General features: G+C 33.0%; 1 long non-coding RNA gene across 1 annotated transcript in view; it reads left to right on the top strand.

Moving 5' to 3' along the window:
• Positions 1–18,911, top strand: part of LOC136851418 (uncharacterized) — a 66,263-nt gene extending 47,352 nt beyond the window's left edge. Inside the window, exons 6-9 of the long non-coding RNA XR_010856874.1 lie at positions 7,877–8,003; positions 17,227–17,458; positions 18,229–18,415; positions 18,776–18,911. This is a non-coding gene — a long non-coding RNA (uncharacterized lncRNA). The remainder of the gene's footprint in view (positions 1–7,876; positions 8,004–17,226; positions 17,459–18,228; positions 18,416–18,775) is intronic.
• The last annotated feature ends 367 nt before the right edge of the window (positions 18,912–19,278 follow it).

Below are 19,278 nucleotides of genomic sequence, written 5' to 3'. Positions count from 1 at the left end.
TATTGTGTGTGTATATGTATATTTATACTACTAGTTTATAATAGCTTTCAGCCCCTAAGTTCAGGATAAGCTTGAAGTTAGTATTCATATTAGTTTATATAAGATTAAAACGTAAAATTTTCATTATAGATGTAATATTATGAAATACAACGCAAAATGTTAAATATATTCAATCATTCTTCAGAGTATTCTATTCATCACGCTGTTCTGTGAAGAAACATCAATTCTTAAATAGGTGTGTAAAGTAATTTTCTTTTTAGGCAGATTATTTTTTCTTGCACTTTTTTTCATTAAACCTTTTAACATCAGTTCATAATGACAATGCCTAATACAAATCTCTTCAAGGTAAAGGGATTCGTCCAAAAATATCATAGATTATCACTGACATCAGTTTGATGAATATGCCAGAGAGAGAGAGAGAGAGAGAGAGATAGAGAGAGAGAGAGAGAGTGAGTGAGTGATACTCTACTGGCCAGTTGCCGAGACGTGCTGGGGTTGTATAGGGAAAATGAACTTTAGAAAAGAAATAGAAATTAGAAATGTTGGAGAGATGTTTTTAATCATGAAGCACGTTTCTTAAATAATATCGAGAGAGGTTTCGTTCCAGCCAGAACTAAAAAAAACGCAATTCATAGTGAGATGTGCGAAATGGCAAAGGTAAACGCATCAGTGGTGTATTTTTCCTTCTTTTTTATTGCCTGTGGTACATCGCGTGGGATTAGAAGCGCTAAAAGTGCTGTTAAAGTAAGCTGCTACAATTCTGGTACGTAATCGGTTAAAACTTATACAAAAAGTTTTGACGGAAACTCTATTCTCTCTCTGTCCGTCTGTCTTTTGAAAATCTCTGTAAAACCCCGTTGGGGGTTACTGCCATCAGTACACCTCATGGGGTGAACTGTAGGCGTTACTAAAGGTTCTTTGCAGCCTCCCTTCGGCCCCTAGATGCAACCCCTTTCATTCCTTTTACTGTACCCCCATTCATATTTATCATTCTTCCATCTTGCTATCCACCCTCTCTCCTAACAACTGTTTCATAGTGCAACTGCTTTGAGGTTTTTCCTCCTGTTACACCTTTCAAACCTACTTACTCTGTTTCCTTTCCAGCACTGAATGACCTCATAGGTCCCAGTGCTTGGCCTTTGGCCTAAACTCGATATTCCATTCCATTCCTCTTTATGTAAATGTTGAACAGAGCGTTCCGTAATTGATTCGTGGCGGTAATTAACGGTGTTATTAAACGTACGCGCGAGGGCTGAAAACTGTTAGACGGAGTTTCAGGTGAAATAAAGAGTGAATATTCCATTGTATCCATCACTGAGTGTAGGTGGATGCGTGGGAGAACGTAATCTGGTAGATTGAACTTTGAAATGAAATGTTAATCTCCGTGGAGGCGTTTCGGTTTTTTACAGAACAATTGTGACTCTGTTTTTCTCTTCCACCTCTTTTCTAATTTTGTTCTTTTTTTTTGATCAGGTTGACTCGGTTTTTCCACAGCTAAACTATTATTCGTTGCTTGGACGGTATGAATATTTCATGAATGAAATTGTGAACTTTCTTTTCGGTGTACTTTCACTCTACAACAAATTTTTTTTTTTTTATGAAAGTTACATTATCATCGTAGGTTACGCGAGATTTGGTAGCTGACTCGCCATTTCCTCCTCCTAAGTATTTCTCTCTGTTCCACTTTATGCTTTATACACGCACACACACACACACACACACACACACACACACACACACACACACACACACATATATATATATATATATATATATATATATATATATATATATATATATATATATATATAATATATCTATGTGTAGCAGAACAGAGAGAAATACAGTTAGAATGGCGGAAATGTCTGCGTGTAAGTAATGTAACTCAGTGTGGCTGTCAAAACGCAAGTAATATTTTTTACCAAAAATGTAAAGCACGCGAATTCTGTTGTGCATATCACGCGTTTGTAGTGATAAAGTTATGCTATAACTTCGGGAACAATGATAAAGCTTCATGCGAATACCCCAAAGCGATATCAGTCATTTGGCTTGAAAGGCTTTCATCCATCAGGGTGGGTGCGTGCAGTAGACAGACAGCATCAGTCCATTTTTCAAATGAAATGTGTTCTGTCTAGTTCACTGTTGACCTGACTTCTACCATGGTAGGGAAACTCGAAACTCCAGTCGTTATGGATGGATTAAAGGTAACAGGTGTAAATAACAGTCTTTCCTAATCGGGTTCGAACGCTAGTTTTCGCTTTGAGGAGAGCTCGGTTGGTCGGAGTTGTGCAGTCTCATGCGACGCAAAGGTTATGACGCCCGGATTAGATGCAGAAATGATTTCGCGAATTATCTTCCATAACCACTATGTTGATAATCGTACATCATGGCTGTTTTTCTTAAACATATATAAGATATACTAAGAAATGTTTTTTTCTTTTTATTCAAGGTTGGTGTCTTGTTCTACATATTTGCAAAATTTAAGTAATTCTTTTGGTGTTCTCGTATTTCACATGGAATGAGAATAACAAGCCTAGATTTTCAAAACAGAGAGATGATATACCTGACGAATGAGAACCATTTTATATTTTCCTGCTCTCTGCATGCAATGAGAACATGATTATCCTTTAACCTTTACGTTAAGGCTGTCAAAATGTGAGAAGTTCAAATGCACAGCAATATGTAATTGCGTCTGAGTGCTGTTTAGGTGTATATAATTATGTATACTTACATAAATAAATGTATCTGCTCATATAATTGGATAAATATTCTACGTAGATAACCAGTCAGCTTTTCAACGCCAAAAGGACTGAAGGGAATTCAGTCAATTTCAATTATAAGTCTCCTTTTCAGCGCCATTTATTTCACTCGCTCCTAATTGGCTTCGAAACTTGTGCTATTAGAAAGAAATTGCATTTTCAGTTCCTTCAGAGGAAACAGATATTCCGTGTGGGGTCTGCGGTATACAGGACATATGAATCTGTATTTACTAAATCTGCAATCTGCCATGCGGAAATATTAGGCAGGAATTTTCCTTCTTCATCTTGGTAAAACCTAGTTGTTGGTTCATTTCGTAAAATGGATCTCTGGTGATAGTGAAGATCGTATTTACTTGTTGCTCTGAATATTTTCATTTAAACTTTAGAGAAAAGTGTTTTTCAAATCTCTTGTTAATTTCAGTATAGAATTATCCGTCATATTCCAGCGTCCATTTTATTTACCTCGTCCAGTTTTTAGGATATCAGTGGCCTGGTTTCTTTACGCTTAAGGCTGAGGTATTTTCCTCTACCATACATTTTTCTAAGTTTTTGCAACATAGGCTAGCAACGTGTATACGTTTACCCAATATCAGAGTCCTCTCGATTAAAGCGAATTTCTTTAGAAGTTTTTTAATATATACATATTGACTTTCTTTAATATGGCTCATAACTTCCTTAAACAATATCACCAGTTTGTTGAAAAAAATATAAATCAGTACTATGCAAATTCAATTACGGTTGCGGAGTATGTCTCTTGTGCATTATTTTCAACAAAAACAAACTGATTATTCATGCGTGTTAATTAATTATCTGTTAATTACATAAAACACGCTGTCCAATTAGCAGCTTCGTTTATAACATAAATGAATGCGTTTTTATGAACGGATAGAGAATAAATAAACATCTAAGATATTAATAGATATAAAATTAGTTAATTATTGATCGGTTACTTTATTTAGTTTACAAATAGTCGTCAGTTCTTCCAGCATGAAGTGAATGACTTTGCGGTAATATAACTTGAATTTCTTAGATAAAATGATTTTTTTTTCTGAATAAGCGTCTTCCTCTAAGTCAGTACGGGGGAAGAGCATTTCAATCAAAACGAACTTCTTGGATGTAATAAGAGGATGGTAGAGAGAACACTTCTGAATGTATATGTATTGTAAAAGATCCTAGAAATTCATTTAAGGAAAGTCTTGTAAGAGAATATCAAGAATTGGGAGTTGAGAATAAAGTAGCGAGATAACAGATAGACTGAGAAATTACATTGATAAAACATAATGAAATGCAAGCATAATGAAAAAGGAAATTGAATTAGGCCCTAGGTCTTATTTATAGTCTTTTTTACTTGCATTAAAATACAATATGCATACCATATTCATTTTTGGATGGCCATAGTGAAATTATGGAATCTAACAAAAAGATCATGGGAAATTTTGATATGTAATACTCATAAATACTGTATACTGTGCATTAAGTAAAATTGCGAGACAGAAATTTGATGAATTATGCTCCTCAGGCCATTTGCATAACTTATTGAAGAATGGTTCAAGAGTTTTTGACGGTTAATGAAACAATAAAAATGATTTATGCGTTCTCTTGAGATCATTCACGCGACAAATAAAAATGACTGATTTATTTTACAGGCCGTTATCGAAAAACTTAAATTTATGAGGTAATTGCTTAAGTTGAGATGATAAAGTAGGTTTAAAAAAGTGTTGTCAAGTAATAGAATATAATGGATTTATGAATATATTTAAAGTTCTATATATGTATATATATTATATATATTATATAACACACATTATATATATATACACACACACACACACATATATATATATATATAATATATATATATATATATATATATATATATATATATATATATATATATATATATATATATATATATATATATATATATATACATACATATATATATATATATATATATATATATATACATACATACATACATATACATTTATATATACATATATACATACACATTATATACACATATACACAATACATATATATACAGTATATATTTATTTATTTAGTCTTGTGTAACAAGGCAAAGTAAGTGAAATGTGGGCATCGGTGACCGTAGAGTTAATCAACTTTCTGCCTCCTTTTTCGGGTTTCTGTAATTCTAAACTATTTTCTTACTTTCATTACAACTCCTAAAGGAGTAACGAATTGTATCGTTATTACTGTAATACTTATTTATATAATTTTCCGTATTGGAGTAATACTAGCAAATTTAAAGAGATAATTGTAGTTGTTCAACAATATATAGAGCCTGTTGATTTGCCATCTACGCCTCTACTCCAACCACAGGGAATTCATTTAAATTATTCGCTGTCATACCCATCAGATATTTCTTATGCTGCCATTTTTTTCAGCAATTAGCGTCAATACATCTCGAACTGAGTTCAACTACATTATTCATGTGCTAAGATTTCAGTTTGTCCAATATTGTAATAGAATGAATACTTTATTATTTTCTGTTCTTTAGTTGACGTATGTTTTGAATAGCTTCAAATGACAAAATGGGAACCAAAGATTATCATGTTAACGAAAATCATTTAAAATAAATTTTTTTAAATAGGACCATAAATTGAGTTCGAGGTCATCTGACCAGGTGACCTTTATGTGTACAATTTCATCGGACGGGACTCAAGTAAAATTGGGAGTTGTTTTCCGAAGCTTAAAATCATTTAAATACTTATGAAGCCGAAGTCATTAGGATTTCCCCAGAAATTCTGTAAATATCTCTCATTATTATTATTATTATTATTATTATTATTATTATTATTATTATTATTATTATTATTATTATTATTATTATTATTATTGTAAATTGCGGCGAACAGGTCGACCAGTAGCATACAAGGCGACCTCAAGAGTTTTAGTTCAAAATACAGTTAGGTTTATGTTCCACATAGGTTGATTCTTTCAAATATATATACACATATATATATATATATATATATATATATATATATATATATATATATATATATATATATATATATATATATATATATATATATATATATATAATGTATATTTGTATATAGTTTCCGACTGGCCGCTTGGGGTAAATGGCGCCACGGTCTTTTACAGTCAGTGTATCAGCTGTTTGGAACCGTGTTTGCTGTAGCGTTAGTGGAATACTGATTTTGTGTTAATATGCTGAATACGTTCACCAAACTCATGTTTTAGTAGGCTATATATTGCGGAGGTACTGCAAGTGTTGTAAAGCTATTGGTAGGCGTTTGCTGTCCGATTTGTTTACAACTCGAGAGAAAGGTTTGCTGATTATTCCCCCTATATAAGCCGACCCATAGTTTTGGAAAGCGGTAAAGGTATGAATTTTATCCCCCCCCCCTCCCAACCCGTAAAATTCGATACCTATATTTGAAAAGATTTTTTTTAAAGTTTCAAAAGTCGAATTTTGCTCCGCAATTTACGGTGTTATTATTATTATTATTATTATTATTATTATTATTATTATTATTATTATTATTATTATTATATTATTATTATATTATTATATTATATTATATTATATTATATTATATTATATTATATTATTATTATTATTATTATTATTATTATTATTATTATTATCGCCACTTATGTGGATTTTTTGCTGTCAGTGATTTGAAAATCTTACATTAATGAATATTTGGGTTATAACTCTTTAGCTAACTTGTTCGTCTTGTACAGTGTTTCATCTCTGACCTTTAAATTGCGATGCTGCAACAATAACCTTCAATACCCACTGAACACTATTGCAGAGGCTTTGGAAGGACTATCCCCTGAGAGATACATGACCTTCCGATAGTGAAAAAGGAAGCTTTAAAGGGAATGGAAAGATGGGAAGTCATGTGTCAGATGCGTTGATTATTATTATTATTATTATTATTATTATTATTATTATTATTATTATTATTATTATTATTATTATTATTGGAACTCAAGTAAAAATGGAAGGTGGAACATGAAATTAAGGTTAAAACGAGAAGTGTCTCAACGGCTTCATTTAAGTAATTTTATAAGAACTCGTAATTCAGGACAACCAGATGCCATTGACTTTAAGGTAAAAATATTTTGTAATCTAAAAAAAAACCTGCACCTTCCAGTTTCCAGCAAATATTTATGGGATGATGTTTCTAGCTAAATGTCATGTTCCATGGATACTCCGGAAAGATATGTACCGAAGGTACATCCAAAGATTGACCAGAGCCAAAGCTGCTCAACTTCGCTGATCGAACGACCGGCGGTATAACGAACGAATGAATGTGTATCTGTGTAATTTCTCTTCTGGCTATAAACAGAAAAAATATTGCTCATCCTAACGCGAAAATTCGCCGGCCGCCATTTCCGTATTTATTCATTCCAGCAACACGAAATATATTTCGGTTATTCCCATCGAAACGATCGTTCGTAAATTCGGGGTGTAAAAAATGTTGACCATTATCGGTGGGACGTGTGGGAAAACTGGTGATGAGATGAGGGAGGTAAGCGCTCAGGTGTTGGAGAATTTGAAAAAAAAATGTTGGGGGCGAATGAATATTTCAGTGAGACATTTTTTGGGGGGACGTTCGGAAAACGAAAGTCTTCGTTACTTAAAGATTGGGAAGTATTGATTCAGATCTTGGGTTGCATTTGCAGCTTTGCTTTCTATTCTGTCTTGTAATATGTTTTTTCTTTTCGAGTACTAAAGTGTTAGGATGCTCAAAAAATGTATATTTGAAAGTTTATTAGAACGCAAAACATTTTATCTCTTTGTATGTATACCTCTCTCTCTCTCTCTCTCTCTCTCTCTCTCTCTCTCTCTCTCTCTCTCTCTCTCTCTCTCTCTCTGTTACGCTCATGGCTCTGTTTATTTACTTTCAGCATTAAGGTCATATGCAAATTAAATAACAATCTCATAACATAAACACATGTTTGTTGAATTTTTACTCGATGTTTGTCCACTGTTGCAAAACAGGGGAATAATCCTGTGTTTCATTAATCGTTTTGTAGGCATTCTTTCCCAAAAAGAAACAGGACTTTATTTTAGTTATTTGTTTACTAAATAATGACATTTTATGTTACAGACGATACTTTTCAACTCTCATTTTTCATAAGATGCTACCATGTGTTTGAGAGAGGTCCTCGTGAAATCTTACATAACCCCTGCTTGTGATACAGCGAAACAAATCTCGAATCCTCAAGGAAAGATTGGTAGGTGCTCCTTACTTTTTTGAGTTGTTTTTGTTTGAGACGTATTTCACATAATCACAGACGTCACACTCAAAAATAACTGCACAGAAGTTTGTAATAGCTTTGAGTCTTTTATGAGGTCGTGTGTACAGTTTGTTCTTGTTATCTAAATTTAATAACATGAATTAAACCGGGTGTTATATCCATGGATAGCCGGAATGGCAAAGATGAGACTATGGTGTATATATATATATATATATATATATATATATATATATATATATATATATATATATATATATACTTATAATACAGTGTGTGTGAGTTTACTATATGAATGTTTAGATACCCTGAGCGTAAGTGAATTTTATACAGTAATTCTCTCTCTCTCTCTCTCTCTCTCTCTCTCTCTCTCTCTCTCTCTCTCTCTCTCTCTCTCTCTCTCTCTCTCTCTATTCATATATACATTATATATACTGTATATATGACCAGCTAATAACAATAATTTTTCATCCACCCATTGTACCAAGTCATCTCCGCCCGTAAATGTTTCCGCCTCAGAATAAGATTAAGGTCTAATTCCTCCCTCTCCCTCTCTCTCTCCTCTCACTCTCTCTCTCCTCTCACTCTCTCTCAGGAACACACACAAACCATTATGGCACTTCACATTCTCTTAATGTCTCTCTTAACAACGGAACTGTTTCTGCATCAATTACGGCTTCTAATGAGATTGCCTCTTTTGATGACCCTCATTCCTCATAGCTCTGCGTGTCATAAATTACAGAAACTACTTCACGGAGCTTTAGGTACTTTTTTTGTTACTTTATTTTATAATCAGGATTTCGCTTTTTAGTTTTTACCCAATCCACTGCTGCTATTTATGCTGGTTTTAGAGGAAGCTTGTGTACTCATTATACTGGTTTAGGATAATTAAAATTCTGGTTTTTTATACTTAATTCATTGCTTTTAGATATGCTGGTTTTAAAGGATGATTGTGTACTTATTGTACAAGTTTAGGATACGGTTTTTTATACTTAAGGTGCGGCCTTTCGCACTTAACTCACTAATCTTCGATACGGTTGTTTTGAAAGGATGTATATGTACTCGTTATATAGGTTTAGGATACGTTTTTATGCGCGTGAACTCATTGTACTAACGCATTCCTTCCAGCATACCATTAACTAATCTATATTTTAGAAAAAAAAAGACTTCGCTTTAATTTATCCAGCCATCTCCATTATTCTTCCTTACTGCCTCTTCATAGAATTAAAAGCCAGTGGGACACATAAAAGGTGATGGTTTAGAATATTAAAGTAATGAGGGTAGATTAAGAGATGGTATGATACTCACACAGATAAAATGATTTTAAAACCATAAACTCTTAACTGTTGAATCAGTGTTTGGTTTTTTTTTTTATTCTAAGTTCATATTCTGTATGGCTTTGCTTTCTTGCCAAGTTAAAGTCGCAGTGACAAAGCCTTATAACTCTGTTGTTTTATTTGCTGGGTAGTGCAAGATGGGTAGGAATATTTTTTTTTCCTTCATCAATGTCACTTGTTGCCTGATTAATTTTCGCCTTTTAATTTAATAAAAAAAAAAGTTTGGCCTTGAAAACGAACGCAAAAATCAAATAACCTTAAAATGTTTGACTAATATTAAAAGTAATATAACTGACGAGTCTTTTGACCAGAGATACACTCATATTTTTGGGTGATCGTCAACCACGATAAGCAATATTTAAATTTTATGTTCGGAAAACGACGCATGTCATAACGAACAGACTTTCTGTAATTTTTCATATGATATTTGACGGGCTGAAAGTGCAATTTCTGACGCATTTTTAATCTCATGAAACCACTGGGATATTAGATAGCTGTCGTGCGTGATAGGCGTGGTAAAAGCTTTGGAAAATATCAGCCTAACATGCTGATACGCGAAGCAAAGTGAAAAGTTGCTGTATTTTTAGATATTTTCATCGACGGATTTTCTTTTTTGCAAGTGCTTGTTTCTCTTCATGTATGTCTGTCTCCATCTGTCTGTCCGTTTTAAACGTGATCGTTTAACCCTTACATTGGGGGTGTATATTTTGGCTGAGTATGTATATGAATATTTACCATGGGATATAATATATATATATATATATATATATATATATATATATATATATATATATGTATACATATGTATGTATGTATATATATATATATATATATATATATATATATATATATATATATATATATATATATATATATATATATATATATATATATATATATGCAAACTGTAAAGGCAGTAAAAATTCTCCCCAAAAATTGTTTTAAAATAAACTAAAACCTGTCAGTGAGTTTTTAGCTGGTGTGTATAACCTCGTAGGATGATCAGTAAAGAAAAATGTTTTTTTATCTCTTTATGTGACCGAAATGTCAACAGTAATCACGTTATTCCTGGAACCACATTTTTTCTGTATTTTCCGTTTAACTGATCTCCAAAAGACAAACAAGTCACCAAAAAAAAAAAAAAAACTAACAATAACGATAAAAAATGTCGAGATAACCTTTGACATTTTTGGTCTGTCTGAGGACAATACATTACCATTTTCATTTCGTGCTCTTGCTTCTAAAGCTTCTCTCCTCTCGCTGACCTCATGCACTGCACGTTCTTTGCTGGTATGAACTTACACTATGCTATTTGCTGTTATTGTTGTATACGTGAAATTCGCCATCATTTTCGTATTGACCCACCTTTTAGTTTTATGTTTTGTATAAACACACCATTTATGTATGTATTCGGGAATTTTGAAGTCATTTTGCCATACACACAAATATTCTTATTATTTTTAGTATGTCTCATTTCACTGTTAATAAGCATTTTAGTATTTAGCTATTTTACATTTGCAACTTCATGTACGTTTTGAATAATAATAATAATAATAATAATAATAATAATAATAATAATAATAATAATAATAATAATAATATTCTTATTACTATTTTTAGTTTGTCTCATTTCGCTGTTAATAAGCATTTTAGCATTTAGTTATTTTACATTTGCAGCTTCATGTACCTTTTGAATAATAATAATAATAATAATAACACACATAATAATAATAATAATAATAATAATAATAATAATAAACCCTCTTCCCTCTACTCTTGCTCTAGCCGTTACCAATAAAATATTTATCTGCTGCGTTCATCTTTATTGGTTCTGTTCCGGTTACATTCATTGCTGTCGAGTTTTATGATTACGACCGGGTCTTCCATCGCTACACATTGACCCAATGTAAGAATTGTATGTACAGTTATACAACATATTTCTCTCCTGTCTCCTCTGATGGAGTGGCCATTCCATTTCCCAGATTTACTCTTCTCTTTCAGTCATAGTTTTTGGACTGCGATGTTAACTCTCTTTTTTGTTTTTGTTTTTTTTGTCGTGCTGTGGAATTGGGGGAGGGCATAGCACCTACAGGATTTAACTTTTTGATTTATCCGCTTTTATGGGATGCGGGTGCCAACCCCATACTTTTGTTCTTGTCCTATTTATGCTTGGGAAGTTGTCGATGTAAACCAAAGGCGACCCAAAGACCAAGAAAATATGGGTTGAGAGCTACTACACTCATTCAGATACCCATTCCGTATGATTCCACCTTATAAAGGTGACCCGTTGAGTGGTCATGTCCGTCTGCAGATGCCCACACACAAATTTGTACATATGTATGGGGTATACATATATATATATATATATATATATATATATATATATATATATATATATATATATATATATATATATATATATATATATATCTATAATATAAAAGGACCTGATTCAAACTGGATGGTATCTTATTAGATACCATCCAGTTTGAATGAGGTTTCTAGTAATTCTACTCTACAGAACAATGCACAGAACAATTGTGTAATATATATATAATATATATATATATATATTATATATTGTATATTAGGTATATATATATGTATTATATATATATATATATATATATATATATATATATATAGGTATATATATATATATATATATATATATATATAGTATATATATATATATATATATATACACACACACACACATACATACTACATACTTACATTTATATTTTATTTGACTGTGTGTGCTTGTTCGTTTGAGCGTATGTATGTGCATATGAGTGCACCATCTTTATACGAACAGCATGAATTTTTCCTATTTTCATTTTCTTCTAAAACTTCATCTGCCCCATAAACCTCCATATTCTTCGGTCTTACTCAAGAAAGTTCCTGAAAGGAGAAGACAAGAAAAGTCCGCCGTGTTTGTCCAGCGATATTGCATTTAGATTCGTCGCGTACATTATGGGACATTCAATTTTAACTTTGCTCGTAAGAGGAACCAGGTGTTGTGTCGCATAATGGGCTTTTGGTCTATGTGGGAGTCTTTGTAGATAGAGAGATAGATAGAGGAGAGAGAGAGAGAGAGAGAGAGAGAGAGAGAGAGAGAGAGAGAGAGAGAGAGAGAGGTAATTGTCACTAGATAAGTAGCATGAAAGAAAAAGTAATAGCGAAACAGATAAAAAAAACTTATAAAAGTACTTTCGTGATGATAGTGAGAGAAGGCACTTCTGTAACTCGAGTTTTAAAAGCAACAGTACTTTATATCTTGCAGGGTATAAAGACCTCTCTTAAGCAGAGGCTGTAAAGTATAAGCCATATTCGGTGTTGAAAGAAACTTTCCGTCGTGAAGGGAAAATGCCCCATACTTATCTTTGCAGTCAACGTTTTGAGAAAAGTCTTACGGGAAATAAAGAAAATCAAGAAAAATGAGCGTAGTGAGTTAGGATTCTACATTTCTTAGTTTACTTTGAAAAGTAAATCTGTAAGTTGCGCATTTAATATTTTGCATAGTTAATGATGTCATTTTAGAAATGAGAAAGTGGAAAATATATTTTATAAGCGTGTGTGTGCTCATGCTTTGCCGGAATTCTTTGGCAAGTGAAAATTTCTAAATATTTGATATATATATAATATATATATATATATATATATATAATATATATATATATATATATATATATTATATTTGTATATGTATATATACATTATATATATATATATATATATATATATATATATATATATATATATATATATATATATGTATATATATATATATATATATATATATATATATTTATATATATATATATATATATATATATATATATATACATATATATATATATATATATATATATATATATATATATATATATATATATATATATTTATGTATATGTATATATATACATATACATGTGTGTGTGTTACAGTAAGACTGAAACCAAGGATTTCACAAAATCTCTGAAGCCTTCAGGAATCTGTGAAATCACCAATTCACTTTAGGGACATTTTGATCCCCGAGGGCTAATACTACACCGGGAAACAGTGATTCATCTACACTGTTTCTGGTGTTTTAGTACTAACCCCTCGGGGATCGAAAATGTATTTCGCCATGTTTAGTATTAGTCCCTGGGGGATCAAATGCACTTAGGGACATTTGATCCCCAAGGGCCTGGTACTAAACACGGCGAAACAATTTAAATGAATCACTGTTTCGCCGTGTTTAGTACTAGCCCCTGGCGGATCTAATGTTACTAAGTGAATTCGTGAGTTCATGAATTCCTTGAAAATTTGAGGGATTTCGTGAAATCCCTGGTTCCACAATCTTACTATAACACACACACACACACACACACGTAAAAGAGACCTAAGAACGCAGTGCTGAACAACGACTCGCCAGTTACGTTATATTGTAGGATAAGAATCCTTCTCTCTCAAAAGGATTCTCCTCGGCTTTAGGGGATGATAGGAACTCTTGGACTTGAAGTCCAGACTTATCTCTGGCTCCCAGACCAACTCCATTCTGGGATTAATGCCTTGGAAGCCTCCGGTAAACGACATATACAGTTAACCCATTAATGTATATTTATATTATATATTATATATATATACACATATACCACCTGAGTGTTTCCCGGATTTGGTTTTATCCTCTCAAAAACTATGGTCTGATTCAGAGAGCTTGACATTGTGTGACGTGTGTGTATGCATATTATATTATATATATTATATATATACACACAGATATATATATATATGTATATATATATATATATATATATATATATATATATATATATATATATATATATATATATATATATATATATATATATATATATATATCTTCTTCTTCTTTATATATATATGAAACTTTTAATAACCTCAGTGCCCATAACACACACATACAGCGTATGGTACATGTATCACACAACGCCTCTTTCTCCCAGCAGTTGCTGTTGCGCCACACACAGTTATATATATGTATACACACACACATACATAACACACACACACACATATATATATATATATATATATATATATATATATATATATATATATACATATACATATATATATATATATATATATATATATTATATATATATATATATATATATATATATATATATATATATATACATATATATATATATGGGTGTGTGTGTGTAAAGTCACAAATATCGTGTATATCCAGTGTACTATAATATGGGAATACCTTATACCCAAGGTGAATAATAACTGATAACACAAGCATGCATAAATACGCGAGTACAGAGATAACAAATATAAATGATAATGATAAAGTAACCAAATGAAAGGCACGCTTCTTGCTGCCTAATAAGCCAAGGAATGAAGTTCTGTACAACTTCCACGAAAGTTATAATACCATTTCCTTATATTTTCGCATTTTTTGAGTAGCTTCTTTCGAGGGCAAATTAAATTGGATTTAAAGTCCATCCAATTAGTTTGACTTCACCATCATCATCACTATGATCATTAACTCTTTTTGTTCTAACTCCTCTTAACTGGTATATAGTCTGAACGCTATATGATTGTGCTATGAAAGTCGCTAAAAATGAAAAAGTCTGGCCCCAAAGTTTTCTAGCAAGAGGCTCAGGGAGTATTTCCAAAGGGCTTGTTGAAGAGAAAAAACTTAATATGGCAAAGTATAGTATTTGATGGAGGGGAGATTCAGTTAGGCTTGCTCATTTTTTATTTATTTATTTATTTTTGTTTTTGTTTTATTTTATCCGTGTCCAGTGAATACCACTGATTGAGAGGGAGAGGGTTTCATTGATGTATACAGTTTTTTTGTTCAGTATCTAAATAATACATTTGATTGGGAGGAATTTTATTCACATCGGCTTAATCGCTTTATCCTCTTCCTCACCTAATATTCCTGAATATTGCGACACCAACTTGCACTTCCTAGAGCAGCACTAATGATAAACGGTTATTTTAAAATTCCCCTCACCGACAAACGTAGCATTAAAATGCATATATTTATAAAGCATTTTCTGCTCAAAATCATTTTTTTTTCATTTCGCAAAATATTTGCATAAACTCATGTTACACCCTGTACATATATACAGTATAGGGTTGTCTGTACAATACTTATCAAATGCAAGAGTGCGCATAGCTTTCATGGTAACATATATACATGCGAGTAATCTATCATTATAGACGTAATTATGAATCTTCCGGTTAATTAGTAAATAAAGTACGAAGCTTCATCCAGTAAAAAATAACGCCCATTCGTGGATAATTAAGAATCCTCTCGATCACCGCAGTCATTAGGCCCTTTGAAATTGCGTCTCTCTTATTATGCGGGATGAGAAATTGCTGCTTTCAAATCACGCACTTTGAGATTACGTCTGATCGCTTTGAAGTGTCGCAGTATATATCACAGACTCGGGAAAAAACCGATAATTACAACTTTGTTTCAATGGAGACGATTTTTCAGTATGCGTCATCTGCTTATTGGAAATTCTTCGAAATCCCCAGAGGCCCTTATAATAATTTTAGTGGTGCGTTTGCATTGTTCATTTACCGGGAAATTACTTTCGTAAGCTAAGGATTTGAAAAACATGTAGAAATTATATAAATCTTATTCGTTCATTCAGACGAGATGTTTCTACACTCATGTTAATTTGGTAGTCTTTGCTGTAATATTATGAGAGAGAGAGAGAGAGAGAGAGAGAGAGAGAGAGAGAGAGAGAGAGAGAGAGAGAGAGAGAGAGAGAGAGATTCTCAATTCTTTGTCTTCGATCCCCTTTTTGTGTAGCTGAATTTTTTGTTGTGATGATGTGCATATTACTATTGTTTTTACATGTCTGCAAGCTTTCATCTTTCAAGATTTATTCTTTTCTATATTATCAAGATAATGAAGATTATTTTTTTTCCCTTTGTATGTTTTATAATACTGATATGTCATGCAGTGTAATATTAGCAATAATAGTAATTATTATTACTACTACTACTACTACTACTAATAATAATAATAATAATGCTATTATGCTATTACGGCGTAGGTACAACGTTCCTCAACATGGCAGGTAACCTCAAAGTCCTATTTGAAAATAATGGATCAGGAATTTGGACACAAATCATGATGAAGAGCTTGCGAAAAACCGGACAAGGAACCTCAGCCTCACATCTGTGAAAGATTATGGTGCCTAGGCTCTAAAGCTATCTAAGTTAAGCGAACATAGATTGTATGGTGACTTTGGGGAGCAAGGTATACAAGTCATGGTGCCTGAGGTTAATCATCTCGCAGATGTTTCAGTGCCTCCGCAGTGGTGGTTTATCTTTTTTGCACCTTTCATAATAAAAGTGTTTAATCTTGGGCATGGAAATAATATAACACAAAGCAAATTGACTCTACACTAATAATGTTGACCCAGTAAAAATTACGTTCACTTACATGCTGTAGTTTGTCATTCACGTCTTGCTGGGATTCTTCACCTCCAAAGGTTGGAGTTTCCTGTAAAGCTTTGGCAAGATTTTCAACACCTCGTTTGCCTGTTCTCTCACGCTCTAGGTCTGTCTTTAACATCTGAATAAATTTTTCTAGGGCCTTCAGATAAAAAATAAAATAGGCCATTATTAATGAAAATAATTCACATTAAGCAGTTCAAATTTTAGTTAGAAATACAGACCGATCAATCATGGAATTACTGAAACACGTATGAGAGCCTTCTGTTTTTTCCGTAGAAACCATAAGTAATTCCAGCAGTGGCGGTATATCTTTTTTTATTTCTCATAGTAAAAGTGTGTAGTATATTCTTACTGTAAGTCAACGCCGTCAATTGTAGTTTTATATTTCTTTATTTTCCCAGGAAGTAGGAGGCACCAAGTAATGGTATCTGAATATGCATAAAGACAAGAAAACAATACCTCAAAGTGAAGTAAGAGCTATCAGAAGACTGTGACAGCCAAATTTCTCCTCTTCATGGATTATGGCTGGAGAGGAACTTCGAACACAGTCCCGATGGAATGAAGAGAATGAAAAATCCTTATCAAGATCAAAGAGAAGGTGGTTTTAAGAGACATGAAAGAGAAAAATGAAAGGTAGGCAGATGATTGAACGTTGATCAAAGTATTATCAGAAAACCCCAGAGAGATGATGCTTATCAAAGGAAAACTCTAGGGCGTTACGCATTGATACTCTTCAGCGAAAAATGAGGGTTGTTTGATTTCTCATGTAATGATAAAAATACGACAGGGATTTGTTTGACAGTTTTGTAGTCTCTCTCTCTCTCTCTCTCTCTCTCTCTCTCTCTCTCTCTCTCTCTCTCCTTCTTCAAGAAGATTCTGGCGCATAATGACTAGAGAATTTTATCACAAGATCTTTAGCGAAACGGAGTTCTCTCTCTCTCTCTCTCTCTCTCTCTCTCTCTCTCTCTCTCTCTCTCTCTCTCTCTCTCTCTCTCTCTCTCTCTCTCTCTCTCTTACTTCTGCAATTCTCATTTCCGCCATGTTAAGTTTAGCTTTATCTCATGATGCATGTCCAAAGTTTAGTTACAACAACGCTGAGTATTTATCCGATAAATAAATAACTTATCTTAGGGATAAGACATGTTCCATTCCATAATATCCATAATTTTCTTTCTAGGAATCCAGAAGCTATAATCGTGAATGAAATAAGTTTTTTTTTAACTTAAGGTTTACCAAGAACTGTGCATTTAACTTAATAATTTGGCTATAAGGTTTACCAAGAACTGTGTACTCTAATTTTGTTTATAGGGTTTACCAAGAACTGTACACTGTAATTTTGTTTATAAGGTTTACCAAGAACTGTACGGCAAATAATTACCATTCCCGAACCTCTTCCTCAACAGCTTCCTGTTTCGCAAACAAGGACTGTGTTAAACAAGAGGCAACCGCGTCCCCATATCAGAATATTCCGCCTCCAGGGAACATACCTCTTCTGAGCTCTGTACCAAACCTGTTCCAGTTGATTATGCAAGAAGCTCAAGCCATGTTCCGCTGGCACTTCCTTGCAAGTTTATAGCAAACACGCCATTTGTAAGTCTCCCCCGGATATAGTAGTATTCTAATTTTGTCATGGTTTAATTCTTGCGAAACAAAGTAAATTTCTGCATTCGTTAATTCCTTTTAGTTTTTTTTTGCAATGAAAATACTATTCGTCAATTCCTTTTAAGTTGTTTGCAGTGAAAATAGATATTTTCATTCTCTGATCTCTTTTAAGCTGTTTGGTTTTAGAGAAAGGATAAATGTTTTTTAACAGCTAATTTTAATTACTGTTTAGTAGAAAATGTTTCATGAAAGAAAACGAAACTATTTGATAAAGTAACCATCACAATGTTTCTGTTTAGGGTACATCAGTAGATTGCCATATATTAAATCAAGTTATTTTTCCGACAGGATACTGAGACAAGAATCTGCAGTATTTTTAGAAGAAAGATCTACTGAAATGGTGCCAGTGAAGGTCTTCATCAGCATCAATTTCCTGACAAGCCTGCAAGACGAACTGAATCATGTCATCAACAGTGCGTGGCAGCCAGTCGACGGCTCCTCGACGTCCGATCCACCTGTTGGGAAATTCGTCGTCAAGTAGTGCTGCACGCACAGTGAGTGCAAAGCGCGGTGGCGCCCCATCTTGCTGAAAGTACAAGTCGTCGTCTTGATATTGCTCACATACCTGTGGTGTTACTGTATCCTTTAACATGTTTAAGTACACAGCTTGATAGATGGTTGTGTGCTGAATAATGGGTCCAACGACACCTTTACAAGTAAGCCCAACCCACACTGTCATCCCAGGTTGATTGAGTTGTTTCTCAACAGTGATGTGGGGGTTTTCAGTTGCGTAGTACACACAGTTGTGACGATAAACGACACCCGATAATTTAAAGTTTGCTACGTCGGGC

The sequence above is a fragment of the Macrobrachium rosenbergii genome, chromosome 23 (assembly GCF_040412425.1).
Source record: "Macrobrachium rosenbergii isolate ZJJX-2024 chromosome 23, ASM4041242v1, whole genome shotgun sequence".
NCBI lineage: Eukaryota > Metazoa > Arthropoda > Malacostraca > Decapoda > Palaemonidae > Macrobrachium > Macrobrachium rosenbergii.
Note: the sequence above shows the minus strand (reverse complement) of the source record. Positions and strands in the feature narration are given on the sequence as shown.